At 45.2% G+C, this 14,177-nt stretch overlaps 1 protein-coding gene across 4 annotated transcripts in view; it reads right to left on the bottom strand.

Moving 5' to 3' along the window:
• Positions 1–14,177, bottom strand: part of LOC126483699 (focadhesin) — a 288,818-nt gene that overhangs the window by 94,093 nt on the left and 180,548 nt on the right. The gene's annotated exons all lie outside the window — the stretch shown is intronic.

The raw sequence follows: 14,177 nt of genomic DNA, 5'->3' as shown, positions 1-14,177 counted from the left end.
GCCGGCTTACGTGCTGCCTCAGGTGAAGTCACAGTGAGGCATGGTTTCAGTACAAATAGGAAGTGAATTGGTTCAAATGGCTCTGAGCACTATGGGACTTAACATCTATGGTCATCAGTCCCCTAGAACTTAGAACTACTTAAACCTAACTAACCTAAGGACATCACACACATCCACGCCCAAGGCAGGATTCGAACCTGCGACCGTAGCAGTCACGCGGCTCCGGACTGAGCGCCTAGAGGAAGTGAATTCAAGAGGAGTATACATGGTCCTGGATCGCTTAGATTTCATGGAAGTAACTGTTTGTGTGCCACCCGTAATGTTAACAAAATCACATGGCAAGTGGTGGCATTATTTTCCACTTTTGTGGCGAGCAGTTAACTTTGATTACCAGAAGATAGGGCGAAAGACCATTTCATGGGAACTTACCATAGAGGTCGCCTCTGAACTGCTCATAGTGCTGTATATGATAGACACATCATCATCGTCATCATCATCATCATCATCATCATCATCATCAGGAATGCATGTTGTGCATGATCAGCAATGGGGTGGTACAGCTGTTTCTTGGCCACAGTTTGTCAGTGGCTATTCATGCAGACAGAAAGCTTGTTGGTTGTCAAGACCACGTAGAATGCAGGCAGCATAGTGCTTGCAGCTTAGCTTGTAGATTACATTACTGGTTTCACAGGCAGCCATGCCTTTGATGGTATAGGAAATGCTTGTGACCAGATTGGAGTAGGTGAAGGTGGTGGGAGGACATACGGGACAGGTCTTGCAAATAGATCTATTACAGAGATTGGGAGTAGGTGTCAGGATATTGTGTGTGTAAGTTTGGTGAGCAGTGGAATACCACTGTGGGTAGGGAGGGAAGGATAGTAGGTAGGACCTTCCCCATTTCAGGGCATGATGTGAATGTGATTCAGTTGCTCCAGTTCTGGGTGGCACTGAGTCACAAGGGAAATGCCCCTCTATGGATGGATGGTGGGGCTTTGGGAGGTGGTGGGTGGCTGGAGAGATAAGGCAAGGGAAATCTGTTTATGAACAAGGTTGAGAGAGTAATTATGGTCTGTGTAGGCCTCAGTGAGACCCTTGGTATATTTCATGACAGACTCATCATCGTGGCCATGGGTGACTAGGCTACATGGAAGTGACTTCTTGGTATCGGATGGATGGCAGTTGTTGAAGTGGAGGTATTGCTAGTGACTGATAGGTTGATATGGACAGTGGTACTTATGTAGCCATCTCTGAGGTGGAGGTCAGCATTGAGGAATGTGGCTTGTTGGTTTGAGGAGGAGCAGGTGAAGTGAATGGGAGAAAAGGTCTTTATGAACATGGATAGGGTATCCTCACCCTCAATCCAGATGTCATCAACGAATCTGAGGGGTTTGGAATTCTGGGTAGTTGGGAAGGATTCCTCTAGATGGCCCATGAATAGCCTGGTATACGATGGTGCGTGCGATTTGGGTGCCCACTGCTATACCCCATATTTGTTTGTAGGTAATGCTTCAAAGGAGTAGTTGTTGGTGAGGATATAGTTGGTCATGGTGACCAGGGAGGAGGTTGTAGGTTTGGAATCCATCGGATGTTGGGAAAAGTAGTGTTCAATAGTGCCAAGGGCTTGGGAATTAGGGATGTTAGTGTAAAGGGAATAGTGATGAGCAGCGCAGCATGTGGTAAAGGAACAGGAACTGCGAAGAGTTGGTTGAGGAAATTGTTGGACTCTTTTATAAAGGTACGTTGCGGGTAATAGGCTGAAGGTGTTGGTCTACAAGAGCAGAGAATCTTTCAGTGGGGGCACAGTAACTGGCCACAAAGGGGCATCTTTGGTGATTGGGTTTATGTACTTTAGGTTCAAAAATGGCTCTGAGCACTTGGGACTTAACTTTTGAGGTCATCAGTCCCCTAGAACTTAGAACAACTTAAACCCAACTAACCTAAGGACATCACACACATCCATGCCCAAGGCAGGATTCGAACCTGCGACCGTAGCAGTTGCACGGCTCCAGACTGTAGCGCCTAAAACCGTTCGGCCACCCTGGCTGCCTGTACTTTAGGAAGCATGTACAAGGTAGGAGTGCAGGGAGTGGTAGGGGTGAAGAGAGACATAGAATCCAGGGAGAGGTTCTGGAATGGGCCTAAGGATTTGAGGAGATACTGGAGATCTTGCTGGATTTCTGGAATGGGGTCACTGTGACAGAGTTTGTAGGTGGATGAATCTGACAGTTGGTGGAGTCCGTCTCCCTGGTAATCCTTGTGGTTCAAAACAACAATGGCCAAGCCTTTGTCAGCAGGTACGATTATAAGGCTAGGATCCATTTTTAGGTGGTAGATTGTGGTCCTTCTGCAGGCGTATGGCTAGCTTACATGTTGGGGGATTTGGGGAATGATGGTGAGGCAGGGTTTGAGATTAAGAAATTCTAGGAGGATAACAGGGGATGTAACAGGGGGTGAATTGGGGGCAGTGGGTTGGATGGAGGAGTGAACTTAGTCAGATTAGGTTCAACAATGGTCTTGGGTTGAGTCTGATTGGTAGGGTTGGTGGCAAAAAAGTATTTCCACTGTAGGGATTGGGAGAAGGAGAGAAGGTGTTTAATAAGTCCAGCATAATCATATTTGGGAATGGGGCAAAAAGTGAGGCCTTTGGAAAGGACTGATACTTCTGTGGAACTAAGACTTTTGGAGGGAAGGGTCATGACTGTGTTTCGAGGCCACTTAGGTTCTGGATTCTGTACAGTGGTGGGGCAAATGTTGTAGATCTGCATGGAAGGGTTTGTCAGCTATGATGGGATGTGGGGGAGGTTTGGAGGCTGTTGTAGAGGTGATGGATGGTGGTAGTCCAAGGCAGGAGCAGGAAGTGGACAGATTGGAGAGTTTTTTGAGGTGGCACTGTGCATGCTGCTCTAGTTGCTGGAGGAAAAGAGATTCAATGTGTGAGATGAGATCCATGAATTGGGATTGCATCACAAGAGACTTTTATGGATGGAGAGGAGATATCGCAAGGAGGTTTAGCCTGATTGGCATGGTTTTTGCAGGATATGTTGGTGAGGGTTATGGGCTGGTGGAATCTGAACAGATGGAGGTCACTGTGAAAGGAGGGGTTGCAGCTGGAGATGGTTAATTTGATAGTAAGGCCATTTGGGAAGATTTCATGAGCCAAGCGACAACACAGGAACAGCATGTGGAACAGGGTTCTGGCTAGCAATGAGGAAATTTTCTGTACTGGCACAGATGGAAGGAGCAAGGATCCATTGTGGAGGATAAAGACACTTAAAAATGTGTACATAATACAGATGCATGTGTGAAACAAATTTGCAAAAGTATGTCAAAACACATGGGAAAAAATAACAAACAAGGCAGGATGGATGAAGTACAGAGGAAAAGATGAAATCTACAGAAGTAGGCTGATCGTGAAAATGTGAAAATCAACTGCAACTGACTTGAAAACATAATGAAATCAAAGATAAAAATAAATAAAAAGATTATAATGGGAGCATGTCAGTGGGCAGACATGTATGAAGAAGGAGGACAACAAATGTGACTAGATTAGATGAGGTTAGCATGTGGAAAGGGAGTAAGAGAGCAGAAAGAGTGTAGGTGGAGAGGGGTTGATAGGCTGAGGTACAAGTCCATATAGCACAGAAATGTATGGAAAATAACATGAAAAAATACATAATACTGGCGCAGGAAGAGTGATCAATTTGAAGGTCTGGGATTAATTATATCGGCAGGAGTAATGTGTGACATGAGATGCTGCACCATCAGTCAGCACGGTCTTGTAGCCATGTGGTGTTTGTGGATGAGATGGTTGATACAGTGTATATCTTAAGTCAGAATATTGAGTGGGGTTTGGAAGGCGGCATGGAAAACACAGAAAAGAAGAGAAACAAAAGGATGGACAATGAATAAAGTAATGAATTAGAAAATAGTAACAAAGGAAAACAGCACTTGGTTATGGGAAACAAAAGTCATCAGGCAAAATCAGACAATGAAAACTCCAAGATGTAATAACGTCAATATTATGAAAAGGATAGAGTGCTACTCACCATATAGTGGAGATGTTGAGTCATAGACAAGCAATTGAAAAGAATGCTAAACAAGAAAGCTTGCTGCAGATCCAGCAGCCTGAGACAATGGTCTAGTGAGTGTTTGTCGCATTTGTGTGAATGTGTGTGTGTATGTTGCCTAATACAGAAGATGGCCTCTTGGACAAAAGCTTACTTGTTTAGCAGTCTTTTTGTTGTACCTGTTGGTAACTCAACATCTCCACTATATGGTGAGTAGAATATACTCTTTTGATAATATTGTCATTATTCCATCCTGGATTTTCCATTGTTAGTGTTGTGTCTAGGCAAGACAGCCTAGACACAATGAGAGGAAGCCGAAAGGCATGCGCTTAAACTCACGCAGGCTGGCGTGAGGTCTGAAACAGGATACGTAATGAATGCTATAAAGAAAAGTACGTAGCTTCTGGAATACTTAACTTTAATCCACATTTGTAGAACATCGCTCTTGATTATACATTAATAGAATCTCAATATCAATAGCAAAGGATTATGGCGCCTTGCTAGGTCGTAGCAATTGTAGCTGAAGGCTATGCTAACTATCGTCTCGGCAAATGAGAGTGTATTTGTCAGTGAACCATTCCTTGCAAAGTCAGCTGTACAACTGGGGCGAGTGCCAGGATGTCTCTCTAGACCTGCCGTGTGGTGGCGCTCGGTCTGCAATTACTGACAGTGGCGACACGCGGGTCCGGCGTATACTAATGGATCGCGGCCGATTTAAAAGCTACCACCTAGCAAGTGTGGTGTCTGGCGGTGACACCACAGTTAGATCAGAATTAACAATTCATCCTTCCCATAATTGTAGGTGCACACTGAAAAAGTGCCATTATTTTGTCACAAAGCAAACAGAAGCTCACAAAATGGTTAACCATCCTCCCTGGCTTCCTCCCACCCCTTTTCTCTCCAGATAAACTAGCACACATAAATTATTTTGTAATTATGATACAAGGCATGAATGAAGGCACTGTCCACTCTGAAATGACACAAGCTTCCATGAAACAAATCAGGGCACCTGGCAGGTGTCTGCTGTGACTACAGTCAGCAACACCAACTGCCAACATACAGCACGCTGCATGTTATCCAGTTAGCACCTATAGCCTGTGGCCACCAATGGGGAGCAGCAGAAGCTTACACTAATACTGGAAGTCAATGGCATAGTAACACATTTCCAGCTGGGCGCAGGCACTGCTGTGATTCCGATCAATTTGAAAAACATACTTGCACCTTGGTTCACCAATGCTGCAGCAAGCTCAGCACAGAGTGCTGACATGAAGTGCACAGTCAGTTCTGTTGTGATGTTAAATTTCAGTCCAAGCTCTGTACCAAAAAGTAACTAGACACTTTTGTGATTTCTAGTTTCCACATTCATGTCAAAAAAACCTAGGTTAGACGATTTTCCATTCCAAGAATTTTATATATATGTGCACAGCACAAGCAACTGTTTGCTCATTAGTTGGTGGTGGTGGAGGTGGGGCTTTTTGTTTTGTTTTGTTTTAGGGTGCAACAATGACTAGGATCATACAGGCCCAAGTCAAAACTGTAGAACATGAAGACAAAGGGGAGTTAAAAACACCTACATGTCAACCCCAAACGAGATGGAAGAGAAGACAGCTAAAAACAGGCACTTGGAGAAAGGTCTATAAAATACGCCGTAGAGAAATGGAGCTCCAGAATTAAAAAATAAAAGGTCTTCGCCATATTCCTACGATGGATAAAAAAATAAAATACGTCTGACAGCCCAAGTCTCGTTTGCTAAAATGGTCAACAACTCAGACGGCAAACACAAATGAGAATGTAAGCGGTTAAAAAAAGGGCATTCCATCAGGAAATGGCACACCACCAAAGTTTCGCGCAATGTGCACAAAGTGGTGGGGAAGTACCACTTAACGAATGGTGATGGCTACATCTAAATCTACATGGATACTCCGCAAATCAAATTTAACTGCCTAGCAGAGGGTTCATCTAACCACCTAAAAAGACAGTGCACAATACGCAACCTAGTTAAAATGATCTCCTCACAGGGAGAGAGCTGAGAGGAGGTCGTACAAGCCCCTGGAAGGGGCTTAATAGCTCGAAGCTTGTTCCCATGAAGGGAGGACTAGAAGTGATGCCAAAGTGATGCCACCTGCTGACAAATGGCAATACTGAGACCATCGGAGGGAATGTAAGAACTAGCAGGCTGAGGTACGAAAACTGCAACCTTGGCAGCAGGGTCAGCGGCCTTGTTTCCTATCAGGCTGATGTGACCAGGAACCCACATGAAAATCACAGTAGCTCTATCAACAGTGAGCAAATTGCAGCTTTCCTGGATCCGTGGCACTAAGGGATGAATGGTGTACAGCACACACAAACTTTGAAGGGCAATGAAAGAGTCTGAGCAAAGGACGCAATTAAAAGCCAGTGTCGCTGGATGTACTGCATGGCCTAATACAGGGCGAAGAGCTTTGCTGTAAATACTGAGCAGTGTTCCAGAAGCCAATACCGAAAAACGTCAGCGCCAATGACAAAGACACACCTGACACCACGCCCAGCCTGAGAATCATTAGTGTACACAAAAGTACTATCGCGAAGTTCCATGCAAAGGTCGTGAAACTGAAGGCAATAGAGCAAGGCTGGAGTAGTGTCCTTCGGATGCAAATAAAGGCCAAGGTGAACATGAGCACTGCACGAAGCCAAGGAGGTAAAGGGATGACACCCACTGGTAAAGTTGCAGGTAGTGTGAAGTTAAGTTTCTGGAGCAAGAGCTGAAAGCGAACTCCAGGAGGTAATAGAGAAGAGGGACACGCCGCATACTGGCAATCAAAGGAGTCATCAAAGGAGGAGGCATAGGATGGGTGGCCATGCATGGCAGACAAACGGCATCCATATCTGCCGAGTAGAAAGTCACAGTGGTAGGACAGTGGTAGTTGGGCAGCTTCTGCACACAGACTCTTAACCGGGCTACTGTAAAAGGCACCAGTCGCCAAATGGATGCCATGCTGGTGGATAGTTTTGAGACTGCATAAGAAGGTTGGATCTGTAGATGCATAAACTAAACACCCATAGTCTAGTTTCGAACAGACAAGGGACCTGTACAAATGGAGGTTGTTCGATCTGCTCCACAGGAAGTACCACTGAGGACACGTAGGACATTGAGGCACCGCATACAGTGGGTGCAAGGTAGGACACATGGGAGGACCAAGAAAGTTTCCTATCAAACATGAGCCCCAAGAATTTTGTGGTTTCAATGAACAGCAGAGCAACATGCCAAGATGCAAAGAAGGTGAAAGAAACCAATTGTGCCTCCAGAAACTCATACAAACAGTTTTGTGAGTGGAAAAATGAAAGCCATTGTCGATGCTCCTTGAGTAAAGATAATCGAGACACTGCTGAAGATGCCGCTCAATGAGACAGGTCTGTGGAGAACTGCAATAGATGGCAAAATCATCAATGAAAAGGGAGCCGGAGTTACCCGGTGCGAGACAGGCCATTATAGGGTTATTTGCAATAGCAAAAAAGGACGATGCTCATGATGGAACCCCGAGGCACACATTTTCCTAGATAAAGGTGTCCAACAAGACAGAACCCACACGTACCTTGAAAACTTGGTCTTTTAAAAATTCCTGAAAGAAACAGGGCGGGCGGCAACGGAAGCCCCATGTGTAGAGAGTAAGGAGGATACCAGACCTCCAGCATGTGTCATAGGCTTTCTCCAAATAAAAAAACATGGCTACAGTCTGGGATATCTGCAGAAAACCATTTGTGACATGGGTGGACTAAGTGACAAGATGGTCAACTGCAGAAAGGCATGCTCAAACACCACACTGTGCAGTGCTTAGTAAATTGCGAGATTCAAGCCACCATACCAGCTGGGTATGAATCACCTTGCCAACACAGCTGGTGAGAGAAATGGGGTGGTAGCTAGAAGGAAGGTGTTTGTCCTTACTGGGCTTAGGTATGAGTATGACAGTGGCTTCATGCCAGCATCTGGGAAACATGTCCTCTGTCCGGGTGCAGTTGTACACATGAAGCAGAAATTGCTTGCCCGCAAGAGAAAGGTGCTGCAACATCTGAATGTGAACATCGTCTAGCCCTGGGGTGGACGATTGGGATGACGTGGGAGCATGATCTAGCTCCCTCATAATAAAGGGGCCATTGTAGACTCATGATACTGAGCAGAGAAAGTTATTGCCTGAGCCTCGTCTGCTCGTTTTCAACAGAGGAAGGCAGGATGAAAGTGGGAGGAGTTCGAAATCTCTGCCAAAGGTGTTCGGGACAGCAATAGGGTCCACAATGATGTCGCCTGCTACTGTCATGCCAGAAATTGCAGAATTGATATTGGTCTCAGAGAGCCGTTGGAGGTTGACCTGCAGGCCAGAATAGGGAGCGGTACTGTTAAAGGAACTAGTGAATGAAATCCAGCTAGCCATTCTGCTATCCCGAAGAACGCGTCGACACTGTGCATGCAACTGTTTATTATTAATGCAGTTTGCCATCATAGGATGATGGTTAAAAATGCAGAGAGTACATCACCATGCAAATTGCGTCGTGACATGGCTTATTTCACCAAGGGACCGGGAGATGGAATAGAAAAGAGGAAGTGCAAGGAATGGAATGTTCTGCGGCAGTAAGGATAATGTTAGTAAGATATTCTACCTGGTCATCACAACCGGGGAAATGTTGCTTGTCATTCAGCCTTAGTAAGCTGCCATTTGGGTGTGCAAGTAGGGGATAGGTGTCAGCAAACAGACAGCACACGGGAAATGGTCGCTTGAGTATGTGCCAGGGAGAACAGACCACTCAAGATGATGGGCTACCAGGACAGTGCAGAAGAATATATCCAAATGGGAATAGGTGTGTGTCAAATCTGAAAGGAATGTGGGTGCTCCTGTGTTAAGGCAGTAGAGGTTAAGTTGACTGAGAAGGTCAGCCAAGAGGGCACCTCTCAGACAGGTTCTGGGAGAACCCAGATGATGCACATTAAGGTCACTGAGCAGCAGAGAGGGTTGAAGTAGCTGCCCAGTAAGCTGTAGAAAGTCTGCACTGGTGACATCGAATGATGGACAGATGTAAACAGTACAAAGGGAAAAGGTCAAGGGAGGAAGGAAAAGGTGAACTGCAACAGCTTAAAGGCATGTAGTCAGGGAGATGGGTTGAATATGAATGTCATCCCTTACGAGCAACATGGCTCCCCCATGAGATGGAATGCCGTCCCCGGGGAGGAGGGGTTCAAAACAGACTGGGAAGAAGTGCGACACCTCAAAGCAATTGTGAGGACACAATTTTGTTTCCTGAAGGCAGAGAACAAGTGGACTCTGTGATTCTAAGAGCAGCCATAAATCCTTTTTGTTGGATCAAGACTGCAAACATTCCATTGAAGAAGAGCCATGAGGAGGAAATAATGAAGGGGCATCAACTCTGCAGCTGCTGAGTGCACATCTTCGAAGACTCGCTGCTACAGGGCACAGAGGCAGGAGGAACCTGCTCCATGAGGTCTTTCTGTTGGCCTGTGGAGTCCATGGCAGAAAATGGTTGGCAGTGCGCACCAGCGGCACAGAGGTCAGCCAGGCAAGGGTATCACGTGGTGACACTGTCGAAGAGCATCTCCATGTTGGCGAAGGAGAAGATCGTTTGCCTTTGCTTGGCTTCTTGGAGCAATCTTGGTTGGCAGAGGAAGACTCAGATGTTGGTTGGCTAGAGGGACATAGGAAGTCTTCATGGGAGTATTCCTTCCGTCCTTTCTGGCCTGCCAGTTGTGTAGCTGGTGATTTCATCCCATGTGGCAAAAGTTTAGTGGGATGTTGCACAGCTGAAGGAGGAGGTGAGGACACTACCATGATGCTGGGAGATTTCACAACTGCGGTGCTAAATTTGAGGTCACATGTCTGTATGGCAATGTCCTTTGTGGAGCAAGATGTAGCAAGAACAGTACTGTATGTGCCAGATGGTAGAATGCAGGGTGTCCGACTAGCCAACACCTCGTGAGTGACTGGGTAAGATGCTTTTTCTTTCACCCAGACATCCTGGACAGCTCGCTCAATGAGATACACAACGCAGTCATGGGAGGAGGCAGCATGCTCACCATTGGAGTTGATGCAGCAGGAAGAAGGAGGTGGAAAATTGCTCTCTTGAACGTCCCTACCACATGTTACAGTTTTGGCTGGGCATTGACAGGACTCTTGAGTGTGATTATAACAATGACACTGACAGCAGTGCACTGGGTTCGGAATATACAGTCTGACTGCAGTAACTTCATAACCTGCTTTGATCTTTGATGGGAGAATCATTCTGTCAAAAGTGAGAAAGAGCGTGCATGAGAGCACTAAGGAGGTGGCTTCTACTTTTTTCATCATCCGATGGACAGCTACGATACCCTGATCAGAGAGGTACGATTGGATTTCTGTGTCAGTCAGACCATCGAGCAGCCTAGCGTGAATAATACTACAGGAAGAAATCAGTGTTCGATGGGCTTGATGGGCACAGGATAGACATGGAGGAGCAAAGCTGCAAGCAGTTGTGCTTGAGAATCGTAAGTAGTCTTCAAAAGCAAACTGCCATAGCATAAATGAGAGCAGGATTTCACAGGGACAGCAATTTCATTAACACCTTTCTGAATTATAAATGAATTTATCACAGCGATGGAGTGACCATCTCAGTACGAGGAACCGTGGTGCAGCTGGGAGGGTCTTTGAATCGTTAGCCTCATTCTGTTTACGTTTTGTAGCCATTGACTGTGAAGATGATTGGCTCATTGTAAGAAAATCCCTGATGATTGCCAACATCTCTGATGGCATGCTCCTTCCAATGGGGGAGCCCCTTTAGAAGGGGGTGCACCCGCCTTAGGTGTTTGTTGTTTGTTCACACCTCAGATCACAGACCACATCTCCCATACACCTGACAGGGGGAAAAAATCAGCAAGTTGGGAAGGTAGCAGCTCAGGCAACCACCCATTCCTGGGCCTGGCCTGTACCAGATGTACGTGTGAATCCTACCTGTCGACACAGGGCTGGGAATTACATGTTACCCAGTCATCTGTCAGATGCATGAGGATGCCTTCAGGAGCGGACAGAGGGGAAGAAGAAAAAGATAAACCTCAGATGCTGAAGCAAAAGAACAATAGGAGGTGAATGAAAAACGAAAAAAAGGAATGAAAAACAGTGGAGAGTATTCTGATATTGACTACTGAAAATGCAGAATACATTTCCAAAAACAGCCCAGACACATTCCCCAAGGAAGGGGGAAATGAACAGCAAGAGGACAGATATGCAACATGGAAGAGTAAAGATGCAGCAAAGGCTGGGGTTGCCAAGCACAAACCTGCCAAAGAGCGGTGAACCCCTTTGGGTGAAGAGGGTGGGGGCTTTACATACAGGACGTTCAACAGCAAGGTCATCAGCGCCCGTACTCAACCAAAATAGTTGAAGTGTGGTTATGAGCTGTTAGATGCATGCAACAAAATGTAATTTAAAAAACTGAATCTTCAGCCATCCTTAGACTCCCTCACTCACACTGTCACATGAAACAGCAAAAGACAGCTGTCTCAGGGCAATGTGTGAGTAAAATACATAGACCGCAACCACACAACATCTAAAACAGTGGAAAAAGGAGCTGCATCTACACGATCAATTGGAAAATAAATGATGGAGCAACCAGCCTAGAAACACATTAAAACCTTCTACGTAAGAAACTACTGAGAAGAACAGACATCATACAGAATTTTAAAATGCGAACCACATTTGATTCATCGTCACCTTAAACAGAGGTCAGATCAAGTGGGAAGTGGGTTGCAATCCTCACGGCTTGATATAAAATGCATTTATCTAAAATATGGCATACAGAAATCACTACACAAGCACTTCATACCGGTGGGTCTTCCTGCTGAAGGAGGAATCCATGCGTCAGAGGACAGTGTCCTATTTGGAGGTGTGTTAAAAGTACTTGCTCCCATTGCAGTGGCTGGAAGGATGAAGGCCAGAGTCATGTTGTTGGTTTCATGAGCCTCAGCTTGTTGTTCTCCAACCCTAACCACTCCTCCTCCCACAGGTGCGCGATGTTGTCTCTCAATAGCAACATAATGGAAGAGTTTCCTGTCACGTACCCGAGCCCTGGAAGGGTCAGCTGCAGAGAATCGTTTGAAAAGGTGGGAAATCAACCTGAGAAACCCCCATAAAGATGTAAAAGAAGAACTGGTGCCTGGTGGAGACCTACCATACACAGTCTGGAGAACCCTAAACCGTATGAGGGTAGAAGCGCCAAAGTGCAAGACAAACCTGCAGCAATGGGGTTTCCTCAAAGAGAATGAGAACACTCTCTGTCTGTGTGGTTCTCTCCAGGATCCTCAACACCTGCTTATCTGTCCATATTTAGACCAGCCCTGCACAATGAATGACTTATGGGAGGCAAATGACAAGGCCATATTGGCTGCTGATTTCTGGAAGTCTGAAGTCTAGTTCCAGACACGGAAAGTAAGTATGGCATCGACAATGGCAGCACGTTCAGAAATTGTAACTAACAAACAGGCATCCTTAGCCACTGCATCTGCTGCTTTTACCCTGAATGCTCATGTGGCCTGGTAACCAGCAGAATGACACATCCTTACATGTGATCGATAGCCTGAAGGGCACTAAGGCACAGCCGATGGATTTATCCTGCTTCGAGCCATCATTTTAAATGACCATACAGTCAAAGTGCACAGCTAAAATTCTGTAAAACATTGATTTAAAAACAGAGTCTGGAGTAAAAATTTGCTTGATGAAGCACAAAAATATTGTCTGCACCAAGAGACACTACGTCCTGCCACAAGCAAATGCTGAGTGGCTTCACAGCTCAGGGCCTATTTCTAAACAGTCAGTCTAGTAGAGTGTGAACAGCAGTATGGAATGCTGGTGGCTGTGGCGTAGTAGTAGGTTGCACACATGATGTACCATGAGGACCCACCACCAGATGACAAGCGGTGTTTCACCAGCCTCAACACTGAGGCTTCGAACTGGACTCATTTTATATGCTCCTGTTGCCAAGTTTGTTCATTAGGATGTGCAATAGGGTTTGAACTATACATATCATTAAAGCAACCTGCAGAATCTAAATTTTACAGGACACATCCAGTGCCATTCATCACACATGATCAAGTTAAGGTGGAACTAGAGAGGTAACAATGTATGGGAGTAATATAGGTAGGCATGCAACAGTATGCGCTTCTTAATGTGTTCCAAAACGTCATGCATAAAAATGGGATTTTTCTGGGACTCACCCCTCAGGTTCTATTGGTGATAGGAAGGTAAGGTCCGGTGTTCCAGATAGCCCTTGGGCTACGAACCATTTGTACACACAACAGAATGATCTTCTTACTGTTAACTATCCTATAGTACAGGGTCAAAGTTTGAATATTACACACCTCCTCCAGCTTAGGCAAATGGAGCAAATTGGTTGCATTATATGTGCTCTATGGTGCACCTTACGGGGCTTATGGAGGTACAGTTTAGTTCACGTGCAGTTCTTGGAAAAAACTGAAAAATAGGTTTTTGGGTGCAAAAACCGAGCTGTGGCTTCTGAGACGACTACGTACAGCAAATGGCTGCTATTTTTATGACATATTCCCAGGATCCTGATATTGAACAAACTTGAAAATTTTCTTCATATCTTTATCCAATACTGAGATAAAGAGGTTCAAAGTATCCTACTTGTGCACTTAAAATATTCTCATAATATCCCATCTGAGGCAAAAATGTAGTTTATAAAGTGATGCAGCAAAAATAAATATACTGTAAAGTATCTCTTATATCATCAGAAGGATTCTGGGAACCCTATGTTGCAGTACTGGAGCACATGCAAAATTTTTGTGTAAGTAAAATCTGGCCCAAGATGTAAAATTAGTTCTGTATTATTTTAATTTCAGAAAGGTAAACTATCAAAATGTACAGACCCCAATAAAATTCTTCTCACATGAATAACATGTCCTGCTGTAGCAGAGGAAAGGGAACGAGCAGAAAAATAAATGCTCCTATTGGAGTACAAAAAATGGTAGTATGCTCCTGTCTTAAAAGAGTCTGACTGAAAAGTGGGGTACCAGCTGCCTCATTCTACCTTCCTTAGCACCTTTAAAAAATTTCCCAAAAATTTTGGCATATGAACACA

This window comes from Schistocerca serialis, chromosome 6 (genome assembly GCF_023864345.2).
Source record: "Schistocerca serialis cubense isolate TAMUIC-IGC-003099 chromosome 6, iqSchSeri2.2, whole genome shotgun sequence".
NCBI lineage: Eukaryota > Metazoa > Arthropoda > Insecta > Orthoptera > Acrididae > Schistocerca > Schistocerca serialis.
This window is presented reverse-complemented; position numbering and strand designations above follow the sequence as displayed.